Source organism: Sabethes cyaneus, chromosome 2 (genome assembly GCF_943734655.1).
Source record: "Sabethes cyaneus chromosome 2, idSabCyanKW18_F2, whole genome shotgun sequence".
NCBI lineage: Eukaryota > Metazoa > Arthropoda > Insecta > Diptera > Culicidae > Sabethes > Sabethes cyaneus.
In genome coordinates this window covers 70,265,765-70,283,888 of record NC_071354.1, presented here as the reverse complement: position 1 = coordinate 70,283,888, position 18,124 = coordinate 70,265,765, and the positions used below count along the sequence as shown (strand labels likewise).

The following is an 18,124-nucleotide window of genomic DNA, read 5'->3' as shown; positions in this document are numbered from 1 at the left end:
TTGGATAACTTATAGGACTCAGACACAAGCTTGGGTAACGAGGAACGGTACACAACTTTTTAGGCGTTGCTTCAATGATCCTCCCAAGCAATGTCGAGTAACATACAGCAACCCTCTGTGCCTCCGAAACACACACATAGCACATTCCTCGCTTCAGGATAGCTTTGATCAGCCGTGTCAGCAAACCGTTCTCGTGCATTATCTACCATAGCTATTTATGCTTGAGTATATCGTATGCTTCCCTGAAATCCACGGAAATATGATGGTGGGCGCGTTGTACTCCCATAATTTCCGGCGAATTTGTCGGACAGTGAAAATTTGAATCGTGGTTATACGGGCCTCCATTAAACCCGCCACTTGCTATTGAGGATAGACGACATGTCTTTTGTCCTGACCTTTGTAAGGAGGTTAGGCATTTGAGTGAATTTTCATAACGGGCGTTCTTTTCACAATCGACGCAGGGAACGGTAGAAGAGTCATGAGTTCGAATCCAGTTACAATTTGCTCAACCAATTCATTCGTAGTTGACATTGAACGCCGCGAGACATGAATCCCACGACAACCTATTTCCCGCAACTTTGCATGCTTACAAGCAGCGTAACATTAGCCGCGATTTGTTTCCGTGATGTGGAAGTTCCTTATTATTACTATTATACCGGCTATTAACCAATTATTGAAACTATTATCGGAACGATTTGGCAATCTAATGCTCTTTAAAATTTTAATGTTCAAATTAGGAACGTATCACATTTCAGACAATTATCAACATCTTAAATAACCGTTTTTTTTCCAACAAATTATTTCAATAAAATTCAAACTTATCTCATGCCAAAGTTCCCGTTGATTCGCCATCAGAAAGTTATTCAGTACTTAATTAAATTACCAAACATGATCTCATCAAGCAGAATAATGAAGGCATATTTCCAGCACGACATTCCACGTTATAACAGGAAATTGTTCGCTCACTTATATGTGCATTCTATGACAGTAATTTCTTGAATTCAAACCCATCACTGCCTCCGGAGGCCGGAGGAGTTTTTGTTTTATGCAGACGTAATTTTATGGCAGCGCATTTCCCGATTTGCATGACTGATAAAAGAAAGCTTCGGCAGGGGAAAAAATCCTACTCCTATTTCAGGTTCGAGCGGTCCGTGGTGCTGAGCTGGTGTGCTGTCGGTGGTGGCGAAGGTTCCATTTTCCCGAGTGTGCCGCCAAACGCTGATGTCAGATCCGATTTCAAGCTACGCTTTCCAGCCCGACATCGCCATCAGTCAGTCGCCACGGTCTGAAACTCTTTAAGATTCATCGCATCTCAGGCGAAAGAAATTTAATCTAGGTTTTCTTCTGCTGTCAGCAGTCAGCCAGCAGTACCGGGTTGCGCCGCGCCGAGGCAAGTGTGTACGTTGATGAAAAGGAGCATCTAACTGAAAATCGCATTTACTGATAACGGGGCGCCGCGCCGCCGCCGCCGAGTTCGTGAGCATTCGCGCTAACCGACGCGTCGTCGGGTGGCAGAGCGGATACGGAAGGCGCAAAATGAGATTCATGTTTTATCGCAGCATTGGCTGTATGTAAGCTGTGTAAGCGGATAGTGCTGGGGTAGGCAATTTTGGATTTCGCGAAATTTAGAAACCATGGCAACTTTTCTATTCAATTTGAAGATTGAAATGAAATTGCATAATTCAGTGGAGCTGTTGAATTAAATCAACCCTAGGAAGGGAAGTAGCTTGGACCTGTAACTCGCCGAATGGAAAAATTTACTACCGCGTGTAGGTCCACCCTCTGTTGAGCGATGAGGTAGAGGGGAGACTTTGGTTCGTAGCAAGCGGAACCTCGAGACAAAGCTGAAAATGGCATAGATAATAGAGGCGGAATGGAAAAAATAGCCTGTCGACGCGCTTTTGCCGCCCGCACGCCTTTTTTTATCCCTGACGCAATCTTAATGATGTTCTCGACAAACTCGCAAATATTCACGTAAACGGCGATCGTCGCTGAGCTTTGTAAGCAACGTGGTTCGGCAAACTGGTGTTTAGAAGGCGTCCCCCCCGGTGGATTACGTATGGTTCTGTAGAGAGTTGGAAATTGGGGCGCGTAGCGTACGCTGGGTTTCCTTTATGGGTGGATTTACGCGGATTTTTGGCTTCGTTCGGTGGTGATAAGATTACGTTGGAAAGAGCAGACTCACTAAATTTAGTGTTATCCCTGTAACTGTCGAGTACGTACATCCTACGGAAGTAGTGCTCTACATTCCATCTAAATGATTCGATTTCAATTACTAAAACGAATTGGTTTTATTTCTACTGTAACTTCTCCAATTTGTGCACTTCTTTCTCTAGGGCTGCAGTTTTGTTTTTATACCAAATCACCAAACTCGTTTAATCTCGCAAAGTAACTTTTTCCATGATCCCACGATCCAACCCGTGACGGTCTGTATAGCGCTGCTTCTGACACTTGCCGTGTCAGTTGAAATGAGAACCCTGAAACCATTTTTCCTGTTTTCGCAACCCGATAACATCGGAGTGTACATGCGTTCAGAAACATTTAATACGACAGAGCTACAGATGCAGCTGTAGCTAGCAGCACTCCCAAGTACCGTTTGCCGGTTTCGAGAATGATGCACCAGTTACAGTTGGCTACAGATATACGATGCCAATGCGAATTAGGCTGTCGGATCCCTTGGATGAGGGCCGGGTCTGGGCAGGGAGGAAGCTGTCTGGAATACATTCCGCAACAGCACCACATAGAGGCAGCAGCAGCAGCAACATCGCAGATATAGAACTGCTCTGCAGGCTTTCAGTCAGTCGCACTAGCATACGTGTGTACATGATCATAAAAGCAGCAGAAAATAAATCTAGTTTTTTCTGTTTCAACTTTTTAGTTTTTTTTACGCGCGAGATTTTTTTCCCCCGTTGTGATGGTGAACCGTACTCACGCCAGCATGCCGCTCATTTGCCCGGAATTCAACTGAGGCTGGAGCCGTTATCGCAAGAGAAATATTTTATTTTAGCTAATAAATCCAGCACTATTTTCTCCGGTTTTATACCCAGTAAAAACGAACCCTTCCTGCTGCAGCACTGGGACTGACTTCTGAACGGGGCTTCGATGTGGCATCTCACACTGGCATGTGTACACTGTACGTACGTACAGGACTCATATAACTGTATCCGGAAGTGTCATCGTTGGAACTACACAGCATGCCGGGCCAGAATTTCATGCTGGCTGGGACACAATTTCCAGCCGAAGAAGAAGTGGAACCCTTTTCGAGGTTCCTCCAGCAGTCCGAGCGAGCCCGGTTTGGAAGCGACACACGTATGGAAATGAATTACCGTTTCGGAGATGATGTTTTGGATTTGTTGAGTGAAATGATCCGAACAGTTGTCGGATGGTTATTATAGAACAATTTAGAAAATACAATGCAAATTACTGGATGGAAATGTTATCGAACAAAACTTCGGGCTTTGTGATGTTTTCACACTTTAATCGTTTCCTGCGTTCTAGGAAACGTTTTGAAATGAACCATTATAAGCTTGTACTTTACTTAATTGCTTCAATAGTTACACCTCGACTTGAGAAAGAAATAAACAATTATTGTCGTTTTTAGCTCTAATATTTGCCAAAGCGTATATTTTCTTCTAATGAGGGAGTAAATGTGTTTTTGTGAAGAACGAACATTGGAAGAACTGGGAAAAATGATACATAAACTGGCCGGTGGTGTAATTGAAACGCACTCGACGTGAGATTGAGGGTTGTGAGTGCAAATCCCACCTGGACAGTCAACAGTATTTTTCACAGTTTGCATATCATTTTTTCCAGTTCTTCCAATGGTTGTTCTTTACAACAACACATTTACTCCCTCATAATAAGTACAAAGTAACTTGACCAGTATAAGTCGATGTCAAAATGATGAAAGTCGTAAATTTTCTGCTTTGTTTTTTTTCTGCATTCTGCAACTGATGCTGAGCTGCTGATGCTGATAGGATCTGATTAGTCACTTAAATTAAATATGTCAAATTAATTTATGATCGGCAACGTTTCACGTTGTGCTAACTAATTAATGTTTTCGACAATGGTCTGAACGGCGTTGTTTGTTCAGAAATTAGAAACGCTGCTAATATGTTATGACAATGGGATGTCACGAGTAATCAACAACTGCCAATGTAGTAAGCAAAATGTGAATTTCTTTTTTTACCGCATAATGTGAATACACCACAAAAGAACATCATTTTTACAGCATAGTTGACCGGTATTTTAGCATTGATCATCCCATCAAGCTACACTTTAACGAAGGCCAGATTATTCGACCGCAAATGCTTGTATAATCCAAAGTAAGCACGACCTTCGCTAATAATACGCCTTCCAATCTCACGGTTGATATTATTTTCCTCTGTCATCAGTAAGCCGGGTCCACGAGCTAATCGACTACCTCAATCTCGTCCCTGTCGATTACTACAATACTGCTTAAGAGGCCGTTACCGTGCTCGGTCCCACCTACAGAGACTGTAGATTACAGAGGCGCCGAAACACTCAAAATCCGCTAATTTTTGAACAAAAATGGAGTTACCTTTATTTATGATGGTACTCTCCGTTTTGTTTCAAAATTTAGCGGATTTTAAGTGTCTCGGTGCCTCTGTAATCCCGCCCTCCAACTTGTCCTTCGGTGTGGACGAAGACTGGAGTCGCTTTTTATGCGGTTTGTTTTTTTCGCGACTATTTTTACGCGAATTTCGGAATATACACTGATGTGCTCTAAGAGTCTATATTTACCGCACTTTTAAAATTCACGAGTTTTTTCCGGCGAATTTTCGCAGCTTTTTACGCGATTTTGATTTACATGGAACGTATCCTTCGCGTAAAAAGCGACTTGAGTGTTTGTCTTCAATGCAATTTTCTCTGCTTCGCCGGTTTTAATCTGGCGTCCTGTCCTACTTAGATTTCCAATGATGGGATTTCAAGCTGAGTGAGATAAAGCTGTCGGTGCGCTCATGCCGAAAAACTCGATTTTCTAATAAAATCCAACATGGCGGCCAAATCAAAGATGACTACCAATTTTTTTTCACTTCATTTGTCATTTCTAGCTCATTTCATGGCAAATTTTGGACATATCACAATCTATACCTATACAAATGGATTTTTGTCTGTCTGTATGTTCCTTATAGAATCGAAAACTTCTGAGCCGATCGGCGTGAAAATTTGCATGTATGGGTTTTTGGTGCCAGAGAAGGATCTTAAGATGGTTAGAGATCCCTCCCCCCACTAAGAGGGGGGGCTCCCATACAAATGAAACACAAATTTCTGCATAACTCCAGAACTAATCAAGCAAATGGAACCAAATTTAGCATGTGGGTGGTTTTGTAGCCAGTTTTTTTTTCTATGGTGAATTGAGACCCCTCCCTCTTTAGGAGGGGAATAATGACCTCTCTCCCTTTTAAGAGGGGGGGCTTCCATACAACTGAAATACAAATTTCCTCATAACTCGAAAACTAATCAAGCAAATGGAACCAAGTTTGACATGTGGGTGTTTATGGAGACAAGAATTTTTTCTACGGTGAATTGAAATCTCTTCCCACCTTAGGAGGGGGGGGGGGGGCTCCTATACAAATGAAATACAAATTTCTTCATAACTCGAGAAGTAATTATTCAAATGGAACCATATTTGGCATGTGGGTGTTTTTGGAGGCATGAATTTTTTCTATGGTGAATTGAGACCCCTCCCTTCTTTAGGAGGGGAATTATGACCCCTCTCGCTTTTAATAAGGGGGGCTTCCATACACATGAATTACAAATTTCCTCATAACTCGAGAACCAATCAAGCAAATGGAACAAAATTTGACATTTGGGTGTTTTTGGAAACAAGAATTTTTTCTATGGTAAATTGAAACCTCTCCTCACTTTAGGAGAGGGGGCTCCTATACAAATTAAATACAAATTTCCTCATAACTCGAGAACTAATTAATCAAATGGATCCATATTTGGCATGTGGGTGTTTTTGGAGGCACGAATTTTTTCTATGTTGAATTATGATCCCTTACCTTTTTAGGAGGGGGGGCTCCCATACAAATGAAATACAAATTTCCTCATAACTCGAGAACTAATCAAGCAAATGGAACCAAATTTGGCATGTGGGGGGTTTGGAAGGCAGGAATTTTTTTAACGATGGGTTTTTAATGATGGGTGTGGTAGGGAGATAAGGACTCTCATACAAATAAAACAGAAATTTTTGCGTAACTCAAAAACTAATCAAACTCGAGAAATTTTAGACTCATAAAACATTAATCAATAACAAGACCACCTAAAGCTAACAATAGTAACATTAGATAATTCAGCGCGAGTCGGCCATAGGCCGCGAGTGTTGTCGGCGACCTGCCGTCGGAAGCGCCGGCCACTGCGGGGGGCAGCCCCGCGTATAGATCACCTCTATCTAGGTTTATTTATTTTCCTAGATCTACTGACCTCTATTACTTTCCTTGAGTTGGGTCACCCCTGCGAAATGGTACTTTCTACGAAAAGATTTTCCGTGAAATGGTACATCCCGCGTAAGGTTTTTCGCGAAATGGTATTCTGCGAAACTCTATATTTCGCGTTATGGTCAACCGAGAACTGGTGTTCCGCAATAATGGTATTCGGCGAAATGGTTCGTAATGATGGCGAATATTTAAAAGCTGTCCGCTTTATTTTGTCAGGCTGAGCGATGGGGGGAATTGTTTCCTACTTTACTGTGAGGAAAATTTCTGTATTAAAACACCCATGAACTCCCCAGAAACTTGCAAAACTCGAGATTGTGACAAAGGTCATCCGAGATTCACGATTTATGTACAACATAGTTTAATTTTTGGCAATACGAAGTTTGTCGGGTCAGCTAGTTATATAAAAATTGTGAACCTTGCTACAGATAATTGGTTGTTTACCAAATTTTATAAATGCTTCTCGTAACAATTTTTCTCAGCTTTCCAATGGTGATCTTAGAATGAAAATTGGTTGGGGACTAATGGCGAAAACGGCGATTTTTTCATAAATTCCAATATGGCGGCCAAATCCAAGATGGCCGCCAAAATGTTTTTACTCAATTGGAAAACCCTGTTCTTGTTTATAGAACCGTGCCATTTGTAAGTTGTTTCATGACAAATTTAGTGAATATCACATGATAGAGATCTCAAGGTTTGCTAAAAATTAATCTTTCGACGTAGGACTACGTCTTATCGCAGGGTGTCATTCCATATTTTAAATTCTAGTTACAGTCACGAAAATATGAAAGATTTTGAACGGTAATAGTACTGCCAACTATGAATGAATTTTCATGGTTTAGATACCGATCGACTCATAGCAGATGTACCAATTAGGTGCATTACTGTATTTTTAGAACAAAAAGTGACGAGGCCTCCTCGTCCCAACAGTGCAAAGATTCTTTACGACGTTCAGACTTATACTAATTTGATATCTGTGCTTGGGAAGTTTGCCAGCAAAAGTGATAAAGTCCCCTCGCCGTAACAATGTGTCTTGGGACCGCTATAAAACTATAACAATTTGATGGCTAACTTAGGAAAATGCGCCAGAAAAAGTGATAAGTCTTCTCATTCTAACAAGATTTCCTATGACCACGAAGTGAACAGTTATAAAAAAGTAAGCGACCAACTCTCTCTCTCTATGTGGATACAAGACATACTGCTAGAGATGTTCGTTAATCGTTCGATTAATCGACTAATCGAATAACAGAAGAACTATTCGAGTAAGTTTTAATCAAATACTGCCAGCACGAGTAGTAGAATTAATCGAACAGTTATAAGGGAATAATCTGAATACGAATAAAGGCCGTTAATCGTTCACCATCGTTCGATTAAGCGCAGTAGGGCACGGGAGGGTATTTTTAGCCCTTTAAGCGATGGCATCTATTTTTTCGGCCTATGACCTAGTTAGTACTAGTGGAAGAACAGGTGGTTTTGACATTCTTTTAATAAAAAATAGTAGATTACTTACAGTATTGAGAAAACAGTTATAACATATTAAAATTGTATATCGGGAAAGTATTTTTATTAGCGAAAATAAAGGCAAATAGGCTGAAATTAGAATCCTGCTGAAAATACCCTCCCGTACCCTAATAATGGAAATATTCGAATATTTTTATTTAAATACTACTAGCACGAACAGTTGAACTTATCGATCACTGCTGACAATGCTCACCGATTAATCGGTAATCGAATAATTCAAAATTTCGGTCTGAAAACTGAAGTTTTATAAGAAAAAGGGGTCGACAGAATATTCATGCCTGTCACGTGATGCAGCAATTTTCCCAGTGAGGAATAATTAGCGGCTGTCTGATCAGAAATTAGGTTTTAGGCGTTTATTTTATTGCTTTACAATTAGTTGCATACAATTGTTTACATACTTGCGATTGTATTGCTGTCAAGTGTGAAACGACTGATAGATATAGTGTCAAAAAGAACTATTAATGTGCAGAGGACGTTAGCTAATTGATGATGTTTTAACTCGTTGTTCGTATGTTAGTTGAATGGCAATTAGATTTCAAATCAACCTGCCACAATAAATGGTCCCAGCAAACCACAACTCGTATAATAATGTGTGAAAATCATCTTAAATATCGCTAAACAAACTCGAAATCCTACATAAAGCTTAATAAAGCGCACCCTAGTTTACATTTATTCGTACAAAATGATAGTAACTGATTCACATACGATTTTCTTCACAAAATTGTATAGCATTATGGAACTAATCATGTTGAGTCGGATTTCATCGTATACAAATACTTATGAATGTGAATTGTTTTCATATAATTTGCAGTACGTATATCGCCTCCAAAACGGTACGCATATGCTGGTTTCGTGCATCGAATGCGATTTTTCTAGATATATATCGGTACATATATCATATTTTTTACTTTGATATACGTACGAAAATGTTTGCTGGGGTGCTATATATCAACTATTTATCACTATTTATTGTCACTGACTATTATAGCTATTTATATATCAACTAACCACTAGACGAACGATTTCTAATTTTTTAACCATTCTCAATCAAGTATAAAAATTCCAATAGTTGAAGACCAATGTACGGTGGTAGATTTGATGGATCGCCAAGGTAAATCTCTCTATGCGAATCTCACATATCATTTTTGCATTCGTTTGATGCACAGACTCCATGCCAGCTGGTAAGGGCACCATTCCTAACAAGCATTTCCAATTAGTAGACGTAGGTACTTAGGATATAACAATATAACGCATTCAAACGGTGAGGATCGTTGAAATCACGAGCAACTTTAGTGATGAAACCCAGCTGTCGAAAAGCTTTGGATATTGCCGTGGCGCGATCTAAGTTGAAAGTGAATTTGGCGTCAACTAGGTCGTTAACTCCACCGTCTCATTTCATCAAGATATACATTAGAAGGTATGGCAGAATGTTTCCGTTTCATTCCAAAGTTCCGTAAACTTTTAGGATTTCTGCGAAAATCAACTCTAATTTGTTTGATTATTTATTTTCTTTTTTTTATATATAAAATCCTACAGATTCAATATTAATCTACGTGTCTAATTCTAGTTTGAGAAGTATATTTCGTCATAGAAAATTCGTCATAACATTGCTAGCAATATATGCTCTTAGACAGGAGGTATACGAACTATTTATATCCATAACTGGTTCTTTGGCCGAGGGACAATCAATATTTCTTTCTTTGATGTTGAATACAAACATTTGCTGAAGTTTTCTTCGCTGGGCTGATAAAGTTTCCATACTGATGAGCATGCAACGGGAAAGATAGTCAGACTGGGTCATTTTATGGGATAAAATCCTAACGGAAATCGCACCAAGATAAGTTAGTAAAGCAAAGCAAAAAGCGAAGCCTTGGACGTGTTTAAAAGACTTAATCCTTCTTTATCGACAGACTTGGCAGTACAGGACAAATATGGCGCTAGTACAACGATCCTACGGACTCTTTCGAGCAGCACCGCCCAGTCGAGATTCAAACATACAACGACTAGCTTACTTGCTTAACTTGCTTGTAACGGCACTTCACTGGATAATTGGAAGGATTTAGAGAAGGAGAAATGACCGGATGAGTGGAAAAAAGGTGGGGTTAATTCCATCTACCAAAAAGGTGATCGACTAAATTGCTGTAATTACCGCGGTATTAGGCTGGTTGGGGGCCCGTGCTACTGCGGATTAAATTTTTACTCTCCGGTAAATCCTCCAGACATGTCGGAAGTGCAATGTACCCATATTTTCGTGGATTTCAAGGCAGCATACGATACAGTCGGGCGCGAACAGCTATGGCAGATGATGCACGAGTACGGTATACCGGACAAACTGATGAGGCGTATCAAAGCTACTCTGAAGTGAATGATGTGTTACGTGCGTGCTTCGGGGGCACTCTCGAGTCCTTTCGAGTCGCGCAGTGGGTTGCGGCAAGGGGATGGACTATCCTGTATGTTATTCAATGTCGCTATTGAAGGTGTGATCCGGTGAGCGGGCATAGAAACGAGAGATACGATTTTCAGCAGAGTAGCCGACCCCCTAACCGTCGCAGACGACCTCGACATCAATACTAGAAACTTTGTGACGGCGGAGGCAATCTACGCCAGACTAAAAACGAGGCTAGGAGGATAGTGTTACAAATCAATGCGTCGAAAACCAAATATATGGTAGGAAGAGGGTCCAGAGAAAACAACGTTTGCCTCCCACGGACAGTGACTATTGACGGCGATGAACTGCAAGTGGTTGATGAATTCATATATTTGGGATATTTGGTCACCGCTGACAATAATACCAGTAAGGAGATTCAACGACACATTCAAGCTGGAAATCGAGTCTACGTTTTCCTCCGTAAGACGCTTCGATCAAGGAGACTTCGCCGTCGCACAAAACTGACGATGTACAAAATGCTAATCAGACCGGTAATCCTCTACAGATTTCAGACTGTAACTTTGCTTATGGAAGACATACGTGCACTTGCCGTATTTGAACGAAAGGTGTTGCGGACTAGTTTTGACGGAGTACAAACAGATAGTGGAGAGTGGCGTGAACCACGAGTTGCAGACACTACTTGAAGAGATTCCCATCGTGCACCTGGCGAAAGTTGGAGGACTGCGGTGAGCGGGCCACGCCGCAGGGATGCCGGACGACTGTGCAGTGAAACCCGTTCTCTTCAAAAATCCCACCGGCATCAGGAATAGAGGACCACACGTGCTAGATGGCTCGACGAGGTTGAAGCCGACTTGCGTGTGTCGAAACGCTCAACGAATTGGTGACTAGTCGTCCAGGACCGAGTACAGTGGAGAGGAATTCTTGTTACGGCAAGACCCATCCCGGCTGTCGGTTTCTAGAAATAGAAAAAGAAGAAGAAGAAGAAGAAGGACGACTAGCTGGTTAAACCAGCATCGTATCTCGAAATTAATTAAAAGGCCAGCAGTAAGTAAGCAAATCAAGATTATCCGCCTATCAAAGTACATATGGAAAGTCAACTCCTAAGGCACACTATCCTCACTTCTTAGGGAACAATGGTTTTTTTCAATATTTATAATAATTACTCTAACCAAAATTGATCATAAGATTCGTACTAGAAGTAGGGGAAGGGCGGTAAAGACGGACACTGCGGGAAAGACGGACACTTGTCATATTTCATAAACAATAATTTTTTGAAGCAAATCAATGATGGGAAATGTTTCTATAGATTGAATTAACACTTTTGAAATAAACTGCCGATTTTTAGCAGCGTAGCTGACAAATTTATAAGCAAAACAAAGAAAAAATGCGTATATACGCTAAACGATGTAATTTTGTGCGTGAAGAAAATAGCTGGTAAATCGTTAAAAAACAACATGTTCATGCTAAACCGACGACATTGCGTTAGTTTGATCTTTCACTGAATATCCATTGGAAACCTAGTGAATTTTTGAATATTCAGTAAAAAGTTATTGAAGTTTGAAAAAATGGTATCCAAGTCGGGAAAGACGGACACCCAACGGTAGGGAAAGACGGACACACAGATTTTGAACAAAATGGGTTCACAACAACGCCCAACAACGATTTAACATTGCAAATACTTCCATATTATATATGTAAAGTAACCAGAAGTCATATAACAGTTGGAATGAGCCAACTTTTAGAAACGATTAATTCGTCACCAATTAAAATATTGAAGGGAACCATTCTATTTTCTCGCTCAAAGGGGGGATCGGGAAGGGGGTTTCCCAAACCAATTCTTTCCTAAATACATTATGAAATATGTTAATTTTTCTTAATACTGATAATTCAACGACGCGTGACACCTTTTTGCGAGTGTCCGTCTTTCCCATATCAAGTGTCCGTCTTTCCCGCCCATGCGCAGAAACTCTGATTTATACATGATGTTTATAATATTAAAAAATGCATAAATTTTGGAAGAAATTTTCCAGCACACGTTGTAACTTTATTAGACAGAGACTTAAAGGTTCAGTTTATACGAAAATTGGGATCAATACAGTTATATTTGAGTAGATATTGAGTCTTTACCTTAAGGTGTCCGTCTTTACCGCCCTTCCCCTATGATAAAACATAATTTGAGATTTGGGTTCTGATGTCTGGTAGAGAATTTATTCAAATGATAGTCTACCTGGTACGATTCGTCATAATTCGAGCAGATCCATTATAGATCCATTAATCATTTTCATAACTGGAGCAAGATTACATGCTTACTTATTTTTTCATGCCTATTCGTTAGATCTTTTAGTTTCATCCGACGATTGCGAGTTGAAAAAAGTGTAAAACTAAAAAAAAACCTATTTCACTACATTTAGTGTTGAAATAAAACCGAAATACTGATGTATTGTTATGTGAATCAATTAAAGTTTATGGTGCAGATTCCGATGAAACAAACAAGAAGAGAAAAATACTGTCCAAAAAAGCATTAAATTTATTGGGCAGGTCAGTTGCAATTTGGAATCATTAGAGAATCCCAGAAAGAGCCTCAAAGCGTGCAACCTCTGACCGAATATTTTACCAGTTGCACCAGTAGCGACGGAATTCCCACCATTTCAAGCGCACCCAAAGCACAACGTGTCAAAGGTTACAACGTACCACGGAACCGGTCTACCGGAAATGGCTTCGCCCGGTTCCGATGGGTGGACATAATGATTTTGTTTGTACCGTCATGAATTTCGGGGTGACAACGTGCCGAGGATGAATGCCCTTTCCCAGCTGCTTCACTTTCGCAATGTTTCTCGCCAGTTAGAAATCACACCGACTGATTCCGCCGCCGGAAGTCGGCAGATGTGGTATCGTATCAGCGCGGACCATCGCACCGCACCGGGAAGATGATGTGGCCTCAAACGTCCAAATGTCCTACCAGAAGAATAGCATGGTTCTGATGGTACAACATTGTGAAGCGACCCTGTTGTGTTGTACAGTAAATTATAGCATCGTTTGACTTGGTGCGAAATTGGATGTTGGTCCGTCCTCTCGGACCCGGTTGTCCCGGGGTATACTACGAATAGGCATGGAAAATGTCACCGAGTTTTGCAGATCAACTGTGCATGCTACCACCGCCGTCACCGCCACCGCCAACGCCAACGCCAACGCCACGGTCACTGCACTGCACACTGGCTGCCCTGGTGGTAGCAGCAAGAAAGGATCAGGTGACATTCCCAGGTCACGCCGAGTAGCGTGAGAATTTATAGCGAATAGTTGTTATGTGCACAGTGAAAAATGTGCCTGAAAATACAAACCACCCGGTGCCAATGGGATCGACAATAAGGGCTGCAATCGGTAGAGAGCTATATAGGTTTTCAACTCTCGATGGGTGTTTGAAAGCAAAAAGGAATTTTTTTGGAAGTTTATGGAATAAAAAAACTTCTAGTAAATGTGCATAATAATTGAAAGACAGTTCAATTTTCTGTCTGTTGCTTTAGATTAACCAGTTCATTCCTGAGCTAGGCTGGACATGCGGAAGAATATCTTGCTGTGGTTATTTGCTTTCTGTGTAATGTGTAGCGGCAAGCGGCAACATTGGTTACATAGAGCAAATCTGTTCTAGCTTAACTCTAATCGTGATATATCTGAGGAAGTAGCCAGTACCTGTCACTAACGATTTCCAGAAGCTTGGGTGTCAAACATGCCGTTATATTATATTTTCCAGCAGATTGGGCCCAAGTTCAATCATATTTGATATGTGCAGCTTGGATAGAGGAAAAGGGTTGTGGAAGCTTAACGACAAATATGTTGTATTGATTCATTAAAATAAACGTTTCATGTATTCAATTAAATTGTTAGTAGTGCTATTTAGAAATAGACAAAAATAGTGTTGTGGCAATTACCCAAAACACACTTGAAAGTTTGTTTTTGTTCAACTTTAATTGACACTCTTAAAAGTGTCACAAATGTCGGACAACAGCTACAGTTTGTAATTTATTCGATATTTCTGTTGGCTTCGTTTCAACCATTACCATCATTAAACACAAATTTCGCTTGGGTTTCGGGCCGTTCCGCGTTAAAACCAAGCAAAAAACCTTCGTTGCATTTGAAGTTGAAACCAGTGAGTGCAGCAGTGGGAATTTAAAACTAGTCTACCAAGCACAGTCCCGGTCATGAGAAACTGCCGAAATTAGCGACATAAACTATAATAACTGGTAAAACCGAGCCAATTTGTGCTTATGTAGCTTTTTGGTTGTAAATCATTTAAACGGTGTCTACGTACTGATTTGCGGAGCGTGGCCTCATCGGAGCACAGATTTACGACTACGACGACTAATGTTTTACTGGCTTTATTACCTGAAAGTAGACAAAACAGAGACGAAAAGAAAAACAAATTAATCTTCGACTGCCAAAGGTTTTCCTCTCTCATATCTTAATAACTAGCAATTAACCCAGAAAGCTACTTCCCCAGCCAGCCAACCAGCCAGTCAGTCAGCCAGCCAGCCCGGCCGGCCCCAGCGCGAAAAGGGCCAAGTAGTTGAAAATCCTAATTCAATCAAATCAACGCTTTCGGTCGGGCCGGCACAGCACAAACAGCAGCCGGCTTCATTCATTCATGCATTAGTCTATGCTGCCACTAGGCAATGTTGTCTAGGTACTATGCGCCAGCTTCAGCTGCACCATTAGCGTTTGATATCGGCTGCCGCCGGTGTGCGGAAATTGATCAACAGCCAACAAAACAGATGAAAAGTTGCGCGCTCGTTTGGAAAATTGTTTCTAAATTACTGCTCCGCCCCGCGTATGTGTGTGTGTATATATTCGATAGTGTGCGCCGCTCCGATGCTTCATCACTTATGGTTTATGTTTGCTGCCTTTCACGTATTGTACTTTCTACGGCTAATCGACTTGGTGCTCGATTGAATGGATTCGTACTGCCGAAGGAACAGCACCCATTGGCAATAGCAGTAAAGCAAATTTAACTTTCAGCTCACATCTAAGTTTTAATTTGGCAATAAAAAGCTGTTGCAATTGCAACTAATGTGAATGAAGCGCGGTTGGTATATTAATTGCTACTCGCAATTTCTATTCTACCTCATTTAAAAGGAAAATCACATTAAATCCAATTGTTACTTCAAACACTCTTTGCAAAATAAAAAAAATCCGGTAATGTAATTACCAAAGGTTTCCTACAAAAACGTTCGCAAACAATGGTTAAAAACTTAGTTCTATCCCATTTTCAGCAACAGTTTATCAAAATCATTACACTTACGCCTAACAACCCACACCACAGTGCTTCTTTCTTGCCCAAGAAAGTAAAATCGAACGTTCATATATCCAATCTGACAGCACACTTCCGCAACCGCCAGCCAGTGGCCCTGGCCAATGTGTACAAGTGGCTACTTGCAAAGATTTATCATTCCAGATGTAGGTCTCTTGCTGATGAGAAGTAGTTTTCGGGCGAAATGATTCTTCAAACCATACTACTTTGAACAATAATGTGTAGGTAGGCAAGATTCAAAATTGCTAGCCTTCTTTCCATTCACTCAAAGGTTTATGATGCATATCATGCATGTAGATTTAATCGACTATGTTTTACAGATTTTTATTATGATTTGTTTCTGCGAATCTATTTCTCGTGTTGCTTTGCCGACAATGTTTCAACAAAAATTAACCTCCTAACCTAACTACTACGAAAATTCTTAACATTTGGTTCAGTATATTGAATTATGTTCGCTTTTTGACAAATTTCTCGCAAAGTTTTTGCTATTTTATACTTATTTATCGTTTGTTTTGCAGTTGCAAAAGTTCTGGTGCTACATTCCAATCGAATTTGACTTTCTGGTGTTGGTGGAATTTGATTTCGGAGTTGCGGGTCTAGTGTAACAGTCATAGTAAACTTATTCATGCCCTGGCATTTCTTTGGTGTCAGTATTGATATAGATTTCATCGTTCATCACAATACAGAACGACTTCCTGCACACCTTCCTCGCCAGAGGGCCAGCCACCGCGCTTTGTTTGTCATTTCGGTTCGGTGCCTTCCGAACTTTGTACACGAGTACAATACAAATGTTTATAGCGATTCCTTAAAAAAGCTTTAAAAATGAAAAGCGAAACGTTGGAGAGTAACTGAAAATTTGTTACGATTTTGGTTTGACTACATACGCCATTTCCCAAAAGTTAGAACCAATAATTAGTCCACACCATACATTAAATTTTTAATGTTTTTGTATATTTTTGAACAATACGGTTTATTCAATATCATCCATATGCTTCAGAGATATTGATTTTAATGTAATGTAATGTTATGTTTAATGTGCCATTTCGTTTCTAGCAATGAAATTGATAAACCGTTCCTCAACAACATTTACAAATAGGGTTTATTTCTAATTCACGTCGTAGTAAGTAAAGCCATACTAATTTTCATCATTTGTTGGATGAATTCAATGAATACTCCAAAAGTTCTTGTGCTGATTTGACTAAAACACACTTACCTTCCGATCCGTGAACTTTGAAATCACCGAAAAGCGATTATTAAAGCATATTATTGAAATTACGCAACTGATTTTATTTCTGAAATTCGTCGTACGATTTTAAAATCCATCCATCAAAATTTTTCATTGTCCGAACTAAAAATCACAACAATGTTTACGAAGCTAACGCGCATGTATTTGTGTAGGACGGCATGACAGAATGTTATTCTGCAAAATTTCTGCAGGTTAGAATGACGGAAATTAAAACGATTAGTCGACATTTTCTTCGCACTGAAAAACGTTGGAAATTTGGCTGGTAGGACGTTTTGGAATTTTTTCGCGGCCCTTAGGCTCAACAACAAACGAGATCAGAGAGAAATGAGAGTATGTATATGTTAGCTCACTGTCTCCTCTTTTTGTTAATATTTTTTGTTTTGTTTATGCTTGCCCAGTTTTGCTAAAAATGGCGTCAAAACAAGAAGCATTTCGGGAGCGCGTTGTACACTTCTACGAACTGCAACAGAAATCTCGGCAAAAAGTATACGATACAACATTCAAAAAGCAACTATGTTGCTGATTCGACTGTTTACCATTATCCTAAGATGCCCAACAACTATTCGCAAACAAGGTAGTAGAAGACCAACCAAAATTATGGCCGCAGAAGAACATCGTTCTCTTTCTCGGTTCTTCAACAACCAGCCCTCTGGTTTGGTTAACTGTTAAGATGCACCAGACAAATGTTTCTAGAAAATTTTAATCCCGTTCAAAAACATCATGCAGATGGACAATACGTATTTTGGCTAGATAGAGCTTCATCGCATTATGCCAAAAAACACAATCGTTCCTGAATACCCATTCGGTCCCATTTTTACCCAAAAACCATAACCCGAAAAATCAGTTTCAATGGACCCAATCAAAGATTTCTTCGGGATTTTAATTTCCTTGGTGTGCAAAAATAACTGGAGAGCCACGAAATGCAAACAGTTGATTGGTAGAATCAAGAGATGCATTCGCAAAGTTGACATGACGGCCATACAACGCTCCTGTTTCGACGACAAACGAAAGCTTCACCGAACAGCCGATTACGGACCGTTTTCAAATGTACACTAATTTTTTTCAACAATGGATAATGTATCTTTAATTTCGGTAAATCAGATCTTCTTCATGTATCTTTGTCCTTTTTTGGCAGCTTGAGAAAAAAAATCCAAAATTTTAGTTGCCACCCGTTATCTGCTATCTGTGATCACAGATGTCAAATC

At 40.2% G+C, this 18,124-nt stretch overlaps 1 protein-coding gene across 1 annotated transcript in view; it reads right to left on the bottom strand.

Moving 5' to 3' along the window:
- LOC128737484 (insulin-like growth factor-binding protein complex acid labile subunit) overlaps window positions 1-18,124 on the bottom strand; it is a 553,799-nt gene that overhangs the window by 284,457 nt on the left and 251,218 nt on the right. The gene's annotated exons all lie outside the window — the stretch shown is intronic.